Source organism: Ostrinia nubilalis, chromosome 29, assembly GCF_963855985.1.
Source record: "Ostrinia nubilalis chromosome 29, ilOstNubi1.1, whole genome shotgun sequence".
Classification (NCBI taxonomy): domain Eukaryota; kingdom Metazoa; phylum Arthropoda; class Insecta; order Lepidoptera; family Crambidae; genus Ostrinia; species Ostrinia nubilalis.
This window is the reverse complement of record NC_087116.1, coordinates 2700398-2713663: the sequence shown is the minus strand read 5'-3', so window position 1 is coordinate 2713663 and position 13266 is coordinate 2700398. Positions and strand designations below refer to the sequence as shown.

The 13266-nt window shown below is 36.7% G+C and overlaps 1 protein-coding gene across 2 annotated transcripts in view; it reads right to left on the bottom strand.

Annotated features, from left to right (window-relative positions):
- The window catches only part of LOC135085662 (P protein-like), a 60272-nt gene that overhangs the window by 22997 nt on the left and 24009 nt on the right, over positions 1-13266 (bottom strand). The window contains exon 1 of one of the 2 annotated variants that reach the window (XM_063980447.1): positions 10895-10913. The exons of the other annotated variant lie outside the window; for it this stretch is intronic. The gene's annotated coding sequence lies outside the window, so the exon portion shown is untranslated. Of the gene's footprint in view, positions 1-10894; positions 10914-13266 lie in introns of those variants that run through there. 2 annotated transcript variants of the gene reach the window in all.

Here is a 13266-nt window from a genome sequence, read left to right as displayed (position 1 = left end):
TATCAACACGAGGCGGTCAGTATTCAAATGTTATACTTTTAACATTAAGATAGAAGAGCTTTCATTATAAAAAACATTATAAATATCTATACTAATATTACAAATGCGATAGTAACTCTGTCTGTCTGTCTGTCTCTCTTTCACGCCTAAACCACTGAACCGATTTTGATGAAATTTGGCAGGGACATAGTTTGAGTCCCGGGAAAGGACATAGGATAGTTTTTATCCCGGTTTTTGAAACAGGGATGCGCGCGATAAAGTTTTTCTGTGACAGACAAAATTCCACGTGGGCCGCCTCATAGTAATGTAAGCCGCGGGCGGAAAGCTAGTAATGAAATATTCTAAAGCTTATAGTAAGAAAATACAGGTTAACGAGTAGGGGTGTTGACTGGATGGGATTTTTTTCCCAACGAGTAACAGGGTTACTAGTTTTGGTTTGGGAATAAGCGCAAAAATAAAGTGAGTTTTATAAGTTTTTCTAGTTCTTCTCGACGCCATCCTGTCTGCTGGGTCGTATTTATAAACAGCACAATCGCGTATGTTCCGACTATGTTTATAAACTATGGGGAAGTTTATACTCGGATACCAAGAATCGGTTCCCACGATGTCTCACTCGTGTCTACTGATTTTTATCCTTCATCATCAGGTCATTTAGTCTCCACTGCAGAAGCACGACCCTCTAATTGACCAGAGGCAAATGGAGGATTTGTCCTACACTCCCCACGCTGACCAGACGGGTTGGGGAGGCCTGATGTTCGCATATTTGTCCCTTAGTCGATTTTTTTATGCATAACAAGGCAGGTATTTGACCTAGGATGGTGCTCTGTAAGTGCCTATTCACTCTCGCCTTGAAAAGGCCCGATTTCGAAGAAAAATTAATTTTATCTATGTATTTTAATTGATTAATTACTTTCCAATGTTAGCACGCAATCCTTCAAGTTTGTAATGTTCAGACTGTATTATATTTATTTTATTTAGAAAATTATGAGCCTGTCACTGTCATAAAGTATAATACATTCCAATTTCACCAACTGCACATTAAAATGTATAGGTTATGGCCAAAACTTTCTACTTTGTTGTTTTAAACAAAACACTATTGCAGTTGGCGGGTCATCGACCCCAGTAACTGGTGTGATCCGGCTCAAACCAGTTCGGAGTCGGCCATTTTGTGTTTCGCCGTCTGGATTTTTTGCGATTTTATAGGCGATGCGGACGGAGATAGGTTTTAGTGTTTGATCGAATAAGATATTTGAAGACTATTTTTTAAAATACTTAGCTTATAATCTCCTTGTACAATTACACACAAACGATTAAAGATTAAATTAGGTAGGTACATTAGAAAAACACAAATTATTTCCATTTAATACTTATACTACTTAGTACGAAAAGGTGCTATTCAACATGCAAAAGAAAAAAAATACAAATAATATCAAAATTGAAATCCAGACACACCAAATACCTAGCAATATAAAATCTAATAAAGACAGAAAATAATATAAATTAATACATTTTAAAACTTAATAATTAAAAAGAAATAAGGCATAGGCGCATAGCTACTTTTCAAAGAAATCTAACGCAGTCGAAAAAGCGTGCAAAAGTTACTTGAGAATTAGATACGCCCGCTGTATTTACAAACGATGCTTGCTTAAGTGAAGCAGCAAATCGAACGCACAGCGTTAGATAGAGCTCTGTGATTGGTTAGTGTGTCACCCTGTGCGTCCACGCACACTGTGAGACCTCATAGTAATGTTTGTGAATACGGGCGTTAGAGACACGTACAAAAACACGAATGAATGGATTTCGATTTAAAAATAGCACATTATTAACATTATTATTTTTATTTTACCGTGACCGGCATATTTTCCTTGTTTCTGTTATTGTTACAATTGCTAATATCAGGAGTCCGTTATGTTGTCCGTAAAGAGTTTGTTCCCATTGGAATCCAGTTTTGTGCAGGATCTCGCAAACTGGACTGTCGTATGAACACACTATTATTACACTCTTTTGAGACAAATAAATCTATTCGTGTGTTCGAAATCGAATTACAAATTCTAACGGATCGGTTTTGCGGGACTAATGCCCGTTTTCACCATCAATATTTAATTTTTAAGTGACCCCTATGGTAACACATAACAAGATGGTAACACATAATAAGAATTTTGTTTTATGGGTCACTTAAAAATTTGGAATTGATGGTGAAAACGGACATAAAACACGTTTAACGGAATCCTGCAAAAAACTCGATGTCTCCGTAGGATAAGCCCTAAGTAAAACTTGTTAATAATCAAACTGATAATCAAAAATTACGTATTCCACTTAGAGCACGCGCCAAAATAGCACCCGCACGAATAGCACCTGGCCTGTTTCACTTAGAGCACCTATCGATATAAAAATACATTTGATTCCACGAATAGCACCCGCCCAAAATATCGAAAGGTGCTCTAAATGGTATTCCATTTAGAGCACCTTAATAGGCCAGGTGCTACTCGTGTAGGTGCTATTTTGGTGCACTAAGTGGAATAATAAAACAATTAAAACATACGGAACAGTTATTCCCCTGTCAGTTTCAACCCTGGCAGTTGTTAATGAATAATTTCCGTGGAACAATAGAAGTGTTGCTCGTTGTATTTATTACTCATTCGGACGAATATAAAACGTGCTCATCTGTGTTATTTTGTTGTTATTATGACAGCTATAAGTTTTTATGTAACAGTAGTTCATTTGGTACTAACGGCCGCCCGCGACTTCGCCCGCGTGGAATTGTCTGTCACAGAAAAACTACATCGCGCGCGTCCCTGTTTCAAAAATCTGGATAGAAACTATCCTATGACCTTTCCTGGGACTCAAACTATCTGTATGCCAAATGTCACCAACATCGGTTCAGTGGTTTAGGCGTGAAAGCAAGACAGACAGACATACAGAGTTACTTTCGCATTTATAATATTATAGTATAGATTGTCTTGTAGGCATATCTGAACGATTTACAGGATTATTTACAGGTAGATTTTGTTTTCAAAAGAACATTCATCATCATCATTTCAGCCATAGGACGTCCACTGCTGAACATAGGCCTCCCCCAATGATTTCCACATAGGCCGGTTGGTAGCGGCCTGCATCCAGCGCCTTCTTGCTACCTTTATCAGGTCGTCGGTCCACCTTCTACGCTGCGCTTTCCAGTACGTGGCTTCCATTCCAGAACCTTGATGCCCCATCGGCCGTCAGTTCTGCGTAATTATTGCAATTTCAGCTTGCTAATCCGTCGGTGCAAAAGAACATTAGTAATTTGTACGGCACAAATTTAGTAATAGTCCCGTTAGCCCCTCGTTCTAAGCTAAATATGCTTGTGTCACGAGTGAGCTCACCACAATAGTCGAGCGGCGGCGGAGTACAAACCCGCGTTCCCCGGATGACGAGTCGGCCGGTCCGACCCTTCACTTGGCTTCGAGATTGAATTAAAGTGCACTGTGCAATCTCCTTTGTCATCATTCTATCATCATCAGGTCATTTAGTCTCCACTGCAGGAGCACGACCCTCTAATTTACCAGAGGCAAATGGAGGATTCGGCCTACACTCCCCACGCTGGCCAGACGGGTTGGGAAGGCCTGATGTTCACATAATTTGTCCTTTAGTCGCTTACGACATTCACGGGGAGAGTGGGGTCCTATTACAGATAAAGCCATCGTAAAAGTTAGACTTACTTTAAACCATAAAATCTGATTTTTTATGTATAGGGGAACCTGTTGTACTTAGGCCAGTTTTTCGAATTTTGATTTTTTGAAAAATAATGGTGATAGTTAAACTTGTCTAGTGCAGTTATATTTAAAGATCATTTAATTAACTACATAATTCATTCATAAAATTGTGTATAATTTTAAAAATTTGGGCATACTAGCTGCTAGAAAAAAAAAGGGAAAACTGTCCTAGGTACAACAAACCAGATGTACCTTGGACCGTGTACGTTGTACCTATTTAAATTTAAATAAATGCTTATATTCGCTTAAATTTGTTAATTTTCTGTTAAATTATTATTTGAAATACCAATTATTACAGTTATTAGCAACAATATCTAAGTAAAAGTATTTTTTTAAAAAGATCCTCATCCATATTTTTTGTACTAATTATTTTTCACAATTTTTTGGCAACAAATCACTTAAGTTTAAGCCGGCTCTCCAGTCCATGTTTAGCCTTACACAATCAACAAAAATATGACAATATTCAACATTTTTTCTAGAAAATTTTGTTGAATGTTGATATGTTATGTCGTGTAGGACAAAATACGCGCTGGAGTGGCTTTAACTTGCAATCTAGTTTTTTTTAATTTCTTATCATTTAACATAAATTCTAGCAAAATAACCATTAAAACCGCTTTATCAACAAAAATAATGTTAAAAAAGTCTTATGAAGATACATTAAACGTAAATTTAAAAAACATTAGAAATTAAAAAAATATATAATCAGAAACAGACTTTAAATTGCTATTTTGAGGTCTTCGGGGCATTGTTTCTATAACAGTATAATATGTTTTTTTATTACAATAAAATTCTCATTAAAACATAATGAAAATCAGTGACCAAGGTACATCGCTAGTTGGGTGGTCAAGGTACAACATTACGACTACTTCACTTAATAAGCATAATAAACCCACTTCCATTTGAGCTTAGGATCTGAAACTCATATCGTCCAGTAGCTAGATATATAAAGATTATGTTCTAACTATAACCGTTTTGTCAAACATGCAACATTTTTCATAAATTGACATGAAGTAAACCTCCAAAATCTCACTGCGTCAGTGTAAAATATTAAATTACCATTTTTTCTTGTACTTGCACGGCGTCGGCGAATCTTAGCTAACTTCACGTTAATGTTGACAAATAACGTATGTAACACCCTAGACAACTTTTCATAAAACCGCATTATTTAAAAAATATATACAATTGTTCTAGGTACAACTCTGTCCAAGGTTCAACAGGTTCCCCTAATATTTGGGCAATAATTAGAAGTATTTTCCCCAACAGCCAGACAGTTTTGACAGTACCAACTCCTTGCCAGACAGTTTTTGTAGAGTAGCTCCCAAAGCCACGATGACCCAAACTTCATAATTCACCAACATTATATCCTAGATTGGGAGCATACGCTGACAAACTTTCAGCTTTAATAAAATGACGTAGGTCTGGCGTTCACTAGCTCTTAGTTTATTATACCTACATACTATGAAATTGCCTACCAACGAGTTTATTATCTAAAATAATAATACTATAAGTCGAGTGGATGATATCTCTTATAAATCGATTCGATAACAGATAAGATAACCTAAAACCGGTTCGTAATCTAGAATTATCTGGAAAAAACACATTCCGACTGGCTCAAGTAACATTATGAAAGTACTTTAAGAACATAAGTGGGATATTATCGAGGATTTTTTGACTTACGTCATTTTTTTCAAGGTTTGCTTGTTGCCTTGACATCAACGGTCTTCTTTCATTCATTTTCAGAGATTACACCCTGTATTTGGTTAGTTCTTGTTCTTTAATTTTAATGCAAAAAAGGTTTTATTAAAGCAATTATTAGCATAGCATAGCACGGTTAAAGTTTCAGTTTTCTATCTCGTCGTATTTTTAGTTTAAGTAGGTAATGCACAGAATTATTTTTGATATTATTACGAATCCTTCAATACTTCTAGAAAAATAAATATTACTTCTGTCTTTATTTTACGCTTTGCAATGGAGGGAAGTTCTTAACTCGTACTCCTCCTATGTTCTTCTGATTAATTTCGTTGCGGGTCCAATGACAGTTTAACTTTCCCCCGGGACAAACTTGACCTTCACTGGTTGGGTTATTGGCGGTCAAGCTACACAGGAGTTGCAGCGGTGGGAACGAGAGGTGGAAATAGTCCCGTATGTGTTTGAAAAAAAAAGCTTGTAATGGAAAAAGCTGTATTGCATTTAAACAAATAAAAGAAGTATCTACCAAAAGTACCTACTCTAGCATTGAATTGTCTGGCACGATGCAATAATGCTATCTTATAAACCTGGCATTTAGAAATTAATTATAATTAATAATACATATACAATGCTTTGCCAAGCAGGTGACAATTATAGAAGTCTTCCTGGCTGGTTTAAATATAGGTACGTTGAAATGCATCGTGAGCTTTCTCTGAAAATTAGTTGTTGTGGTATTGAATCAAATATTTTTTTAGTAAGTTCGTGAGGGACTTTACGGGGCACTTACATATCTCCAATAATGTAGGTACCTTATACAGGGTGTCCAAAAAGAGCGTGCGAAACATTTTTTTTATAAGTATTTAAATTTGTTTATACCGTTGTCTAGTAAGTACTTAGGTACCCATAGTACAAGCTTTGCTTAGTTTGTGCACAGATAACAGCTGGCCCGATTTTGATTGGAGTCTCACTGGCAGGTAGTATTTTAAGAGTTAATTCGGATCAGAAGGCTTTTATGGAGAAAAATGTTCCACGTTGACCCATTTTATAGAATTTTTAAATACAAACAAAATCCGCGGCCAGTTGCCAGTAAAAATACACAAAAAGACAGATTTTCGTATAGTTGACATATCAATAATATGTAGATAGCGGGACTTCAAAATAAGTGTGGTCAGTCTGTACGTTCCGTTGAAATATACCAAATGACTGATAAAAATGGTGACTGCCCACAATCCTCGTTACTGATAAGCATACCCATTGCATTTTATTTGACTAACTTATATTTAGCCCCAAACATATCAGAGAAAAAGCCCGTAAACGCCAGACTTTCGTTGTTTATTTAGTTTTGTTGTTGTTCCCAGTCGACGAAGCACATGATGTCGTGACTCGTACCCTGCGTGCCCAAACAACTGCACGCAGGAAGATTTCATGAAGGCTACTGACAACGCCACTCTTGTGGCCGAGTTTTGGGCTGACACTGTATAGGTTTGTTAACACGACAAGAAGAAGTTATTTATTTAAAGCTGAAAGTTTGCGCATACTTACTCAACAACACAGGTAAGAAAGTGGGACCATTATGAAGTCGGATAGTGTAAAAAAAGAGCTTTTTCAACTTTCTTTCAAACCAACACCAATTTCCAGTAAATATTTGTGAAAGAAATGGCCTCCAAGGCTGGCTATTAATATTAAATCTTATGAAAACGTTTGTGGTTAAACTACGAGTATATTATCTGTGGTTAAACGTAAAAAAGTAAGACACAAATTCAGACAGACTGTCAATTTAAATCTGTCGAGTTACTTCCGTGTTCTTTTTTTTAAACAAAAAAAAACTAATGTTTTTTTTTTCATGCTAGACAAGGCAGATATTTGACCGCAATCGCACCTGGTGTTAAGTGAGATGCAGTCTAGGATGGTACATATCTGCCCTGTAAGTGCCTATTCACTCTCGCCTTGAAAACGCCCGGATTATAGTGTTCAGGAAATACAGCAGCAGGCAGCGAATTCCAGTCCCTAGCTGTTCGCATTATAAAGGAGTCGTCGAAACGCTTAGTGCGAGCTGGTGGAATGTCGACAATGTAGGGATGGTACGCTAGCCTGCGTCTGGTTCCCCGGTGATGAAAGGGGGCTGGTGGAATTAGGTTGTATAATTCCTTCGCACATTCTCCGAAGTGTAGCCTGTAGAAAACCGTTAGAGAAGCAACTTTACGGCGGTGGTCAAGTTCCTGAAGCGACGCTTCAACAAGGGTCGGGCTGTCGATTAGTCTCCTGGCACGCCTTTCCACCGAATCCAAAGCAGCCAAATATTTCTTGGCAGAGCCGTCCCAGAGGTGGCAGCAAGAAATATAACGTGTCACTTTTTTACTTTACCTACATTGTTTCAAATTCTTGGTTCTATGTCATGTTGTTACAAATTAATATAATTTATTTTCCAACGACCAATCTACTTATGCCTGCTTACTAATATTATAAAGCTGAAAAGTTCGTTTGTTTATTTGAATTCGCTGATCTTAGGAACTACTGGTCCGATTTGAAAAAATATTTTTGTGTTGGATAGCCCATTTATCGAGAAAGGCTCCTATAAATAATTTATCCGTAATCGTAATCGAAACCGGTATAACATTATTCCTATACCCGTAACCGTATCCATATCCGAAACTACATATCCATAACATCCCTAGTACTAACTTACACTGTCCATTAAAGATTGCGTCAGTTAAAGATGACCACAAGTAAGTGTTACTTGCAACGGATTATTAAAATTTTAATTCACACTTATTCTTCGCGATCCCTCGATGACTAGTGTTTTATTTTATTACGGTTATTTAGGTATCATTACATATATCTTTGAAGATTGCGAGTGTGATAGCAATTTTATGTAGATACCTAGCAACATGTAAGAATCCTAATAATATAATAAAGTTTGGATGTCTGGATTTTTGTTACTCTTTCACGCAAAAACCACTGCATGGATATTGATTAAGCTTTACAGTAGGTATTATTGTTTATAACCCAGAATAACATAATTATAGGCACAGATCGTCATAAATTATATTTATGACGATCTGTGACAAACTAAATTTCACGCGGGTGAAGCCGCGGGCAAAAGCTAGTAGATTAATAAAGTCTATATACAAACGTTTCGTCTAAAGTGAGGCAAAAATCTTATGTCATTATTGTCAAATCTTATGTCATTTCAAAACGTTGTTATAAATGTTTAAATTAGGGTGATTTAATTTAACTTAATTATAACAAAAAGTTTCAAGTGGACAAAAGTTCCCTCGCTTTTCGTGCGCTACTATCTATCTAGGCTTTACTGATCTGTAAGCTTGAAGCGTAATAAAATGTCGCTATGCCTAGCTCTACGTTGGTAATTATGACTCATTTCACTAGTACCTACCTACATAGCTAAACTTTCGTGCTTTTAAGCACTACTGAAAGTTAGCTAACAAAATACGGGGTGGAATTTTGTAACGCCACCGGGTGGGATGTTTCTCTTAACACTGTAGATCAGTCTTTCCTAAAGTGGGCGATAACGCCCCCTTGTGGGCGCTGCAGGCTTAAAGGGGGGCGGTAAGAGACCCAGAAAAAAAAATCGGGACGTTGTGTAGAGGCTTGGGAGGCGTCATCTACTAGGAGGACTCTTAGACACCGACTGAGCTCGACTCTTGACTACAAAAATGGGGAGCGCTAAAAATAATTTATTCTCAAAGTGGGCAGTAGACAAATAAGTTTGGGAACCGCTGCTGTAGATAAAAAGTGTAACTCAAAGAAAGCATTCCTTTACTTTTTTAAAGAAATAGAACCGCAGCTAAGAGGTGATAAAAAAATGTCTAAAGAACAAACGATTAAAGAGAATCATTAATGAGATGATTTTTCAATAAAATGATTTTGTAGATTCGTGTTGTAGTGGTAAAAACATTGATTCGATTTTAATGACTTATAGTCATTATTTACTTTATTAAAAAGTAATTTAACGCAGCTATTTAATGATTTAATGGAATTGGCGGAATCACTAGATGTGAAGGTCCTGGATTCAATACTAAGGTAAAGGCTTGCTCATAAACATCCCGTTTTTGCAGGATCCTGTTTAGTATTTAAAAATAAATGTGCCTTTGACTGCACATCAAATGGTAAAAATGGTTTCTTGCGCTGCTTCTTCTCAGCACTGGCCCTTTTATTGTCCCGAAGCAGTGGTAGGGTTAATACTGGGACGTGTAAAAGTGCTTTTTAATTGCCTACTTACAAAAAGAAATGAGTTTTCTGGGTTTACTAGCATTTGCCCGCGGCTTCACCCGCGTGAAATTTAGTTTGTCACAGATCGTCATAAATTATAGCATATATGTTATTCTGGGTTATAAACAATAATACTGTACAGTTTCATCAAAATCCGTTCAGTAGTTTTTGCGTGAAAGAGTAACAAACAACCAGACATCCAAACTTTCGCATTTATAATATTAGTAGGAAGTAGGATTTTTTAAGTTACATTTTTGATCCAAATTAACAGGTGTTATGTACTTACACTTAGGTAAGTATTGCAAATACATAAGATGCATCAGTAATTAGCTTCAAATTATCAAATCAAATACATAGTTTTTTCAGTACATAGTCCCTTTCCAGGGCACTTATACACGTCCCAAATATAGCTTGCCCTAACACCACTTCGGGACGACATATGGGCTGGTGCTGAGAAGAAGTGGCGGATGAAACTTATGCCCGTTTTCACCATCAATCGCCAAATTTTAAGTGACACCTAGGAAAACAAAATTCATGTTATGTGTTACCTTAGGGGTCACTTAAAAATTATGTATTGATGGTGAAAACGGGCATCAGTAGCCTTTGTCCTCAGAGTTCCTTACTTTTTCAAATAAAAATTGAAGTATTTATAATTATAAATATCAATTTACTGGTTGCTTATTTACTAGCATACTACATAGCTTATTTCAATTATATTGTACGTACTTACAGCTGCTGCCCAACAAAACAATAATAACCATAAAAAATTTACAACTGCATTGAATTGGTAACAAAACGATAATTATTTTACGCATTTTTTACAAAACCAACACGCACAGTAAGTATTTTATTTATTTTAACACTGTTACACTATACGAATTTGAATTAAAGAAACTTTTTTTTTCAAACTTTTTTTTATATTTATTTTTGAACTGTAAATTTTTCGGATACATTTTGAAACTTTTTCGTTTAAAATAACAATTAGACAAGTTATCCCTAACTATTTGCAAAAAAAAAAGATTTTTTAAAGAAAACTCTCTTTACTTTCTCAAATTCAATGATCAGCTGATTGATTAGTGCTGTTAAACCATTAAAAAGAATTTTAATCTAACGTGTTGTATTATTAATATAATTATTTAATTAAAATCTAACTTATTTACAATAAGTATAGATTTATTGCCTCTCACTATTAACTTTTTAACCAACAACAATTTTTTACGAACGTAAAAATCGAACGCACAAAAACAAGATGGCGGCGAAACGAGCGCGCCCGCTAAGGTATACCGGTATACTGTCTGTTTGTAAATAGCCCACTGCATACGATAACAGAGGGAAGGTCGTTTACACGGTACGATACGACCGCAGTCGTGTAGTCAGTATGTTAAAAACCCGGAAATGATAAAAGCCCGTGTCATTTTTTTTGCAACAAGACGTTTATAATACTTTTCGCACGTAGTCGATTTATAATACAGCGCGTAAAAAGTCCGTAAGTAACAATAAGTCATGATTTTTTTGTAATTGGACTTAAAAATATTTTAATAAACAACTTGAAAAAAATCGAAGTGACTAAGGCGGGAATCGAACCCACGACCTTTCGCTTGCCGGGCGACGTCTCTTCTGTATTTTAAAAAATACTTTTGCACATGCTATTTAAACACTAGCTCAGCTTCAATACAATTATGTGGGACAGTGCTGAGAAGAAGCAGAGATAGAAACTCTATCTGTGCTCTATCAGACGTTAGCTGGAGCTTAAAATAAAAAAAAATCTAAAAACCACTATTCATGCATGACCGATCAGCTGTTATGATTTTTTTTATCCACAACGAGGAAGCTCTTGGCCTGTATCTCACCTGAGGGTAAGTGATGATCAGGCCGAAAGTGGAAGCGAGCTTCACCCGGAATCCTCAACCACGGAGGAACTGGCTATCTTACCTCTAACTGCCGGAACACAACAATGCTGTTATTGTTGTTATGGCGACAGACTTAGGTAAGATGGTGGTAGCTAGCCAGGCGGACTTAGAACAAGCCCTACCAACAACCAAACCGAACAGAAAAATCATCATCAGGTTCTTTAGTCTCCATTGCAGGTACAAGACAAGACTATCCAATTTACGAGAAGCAGGAAGGCGCTGGATACAGTACCTCTAGCATGAACACCTTTCGTCTTCGAATCGTTTGCGTATTCGACAAAATTCGATACTCAACCTTCGAATTTAGTCAGAAACGATAATGTGACAACTTATTTTGATTCTCAAAATACCGTGCTACCATTTCTCATACTAAGTTCACTTTACGACACGTACACAAGGGCGCTGTTGTAGTTTTCGTAATAAATCTTTTGATGGCGATTCGAATACGCAGACGATTCGAACTCGAAAGTTTTTCGTGCTAGCCGTACAGGCCCCTACCAACCGGTCAAGGAAATAAAAATCGTTACGTGTAAATCCACCTCAGACCTCTCTCGCGTACAGTTAGAAACGTATGTTAATGAGATAATTCTAACAATTATTTGGCCCATTGCTATTTTTACTAACTGTATTACTGCTGCTTTGCTTGACATTATTTTTGTACAGGGTGTACATGAAAGTCATAAAAACTCATAAAAATTCATAAAACTCATTTATTTTTGCAAGTGGGCCTTTAAAAAGCACTGTTACTCGTCCCAGTATTAACCCTACCACTGCTTCGCGACAATAAATGGGCCAGTGCTGAGAAGAAGCAGCGCAAGAAACTCAGTCACTATTTGTCAGTCCTTGAGAGAAGTAATTAATTCTGACATACTTACTTTTTCATAAGACAAATAAGTAGCACGTAGCCTGTTCTGTTACTTGGTGGACTGATGGCCTAGTAGAGTCAATAAGTCGCAAACTCAAAGCTTGTGCTATGGGTAACGGGACTATTTCCACCTCTCGTTCCCACCGCTTCAACTCCTGTGTAGCCAGGATCTACAGCTTGACCGCCGATAAAACCCAACCAGTGAAGGTCAAGTTTGTCCCGGGGGAAAGTAAACTGTCATTGGACCCCCAACGAAATTAATCAGAAGAACATAGGAGTTTGAAGTTGTGCTATGTGGAGTGGACGTCCTATGGTTGAAATGATGATAAGGATGATGGTGATAAAAACATCCAGATCAGTTGCAGTTTCAAAATCAAATAAATCTTTAAAATTAAATTGCACCGTTCTCCGTGGGAACAAGCCCTAATAATTAAATAACCCTTCTGGTGCAGTCGGGTAAAAATCGATTGATTTCATGTGTCTTTTATCTATACTAATATTATAAAGAGGTAAAGTTTGTGTGTTTGTTTGTTAAATTGTAAGGGGTAATCTCGGGATCTACTGAACTGATTTTAAAAATTCTTTCACCAATAGAAAGCCACATTATTGCTGAGTGTCATAGGTTATATAAAAAACCGAAAAATTCCACGCGGGCGAAGCCGCGGGCGCCGCGGAAAGCTAGTTTACAATAGTTTTATTAGAATTTTCCTACTTATGCTTTAGTTATACATGAGTCAGAATGATCTAAATAAATCCAGTTGTACTTGTTATTCTAAATTAGGTATCACAGAACAATGAACAGTGGAAATACTTGCAAATG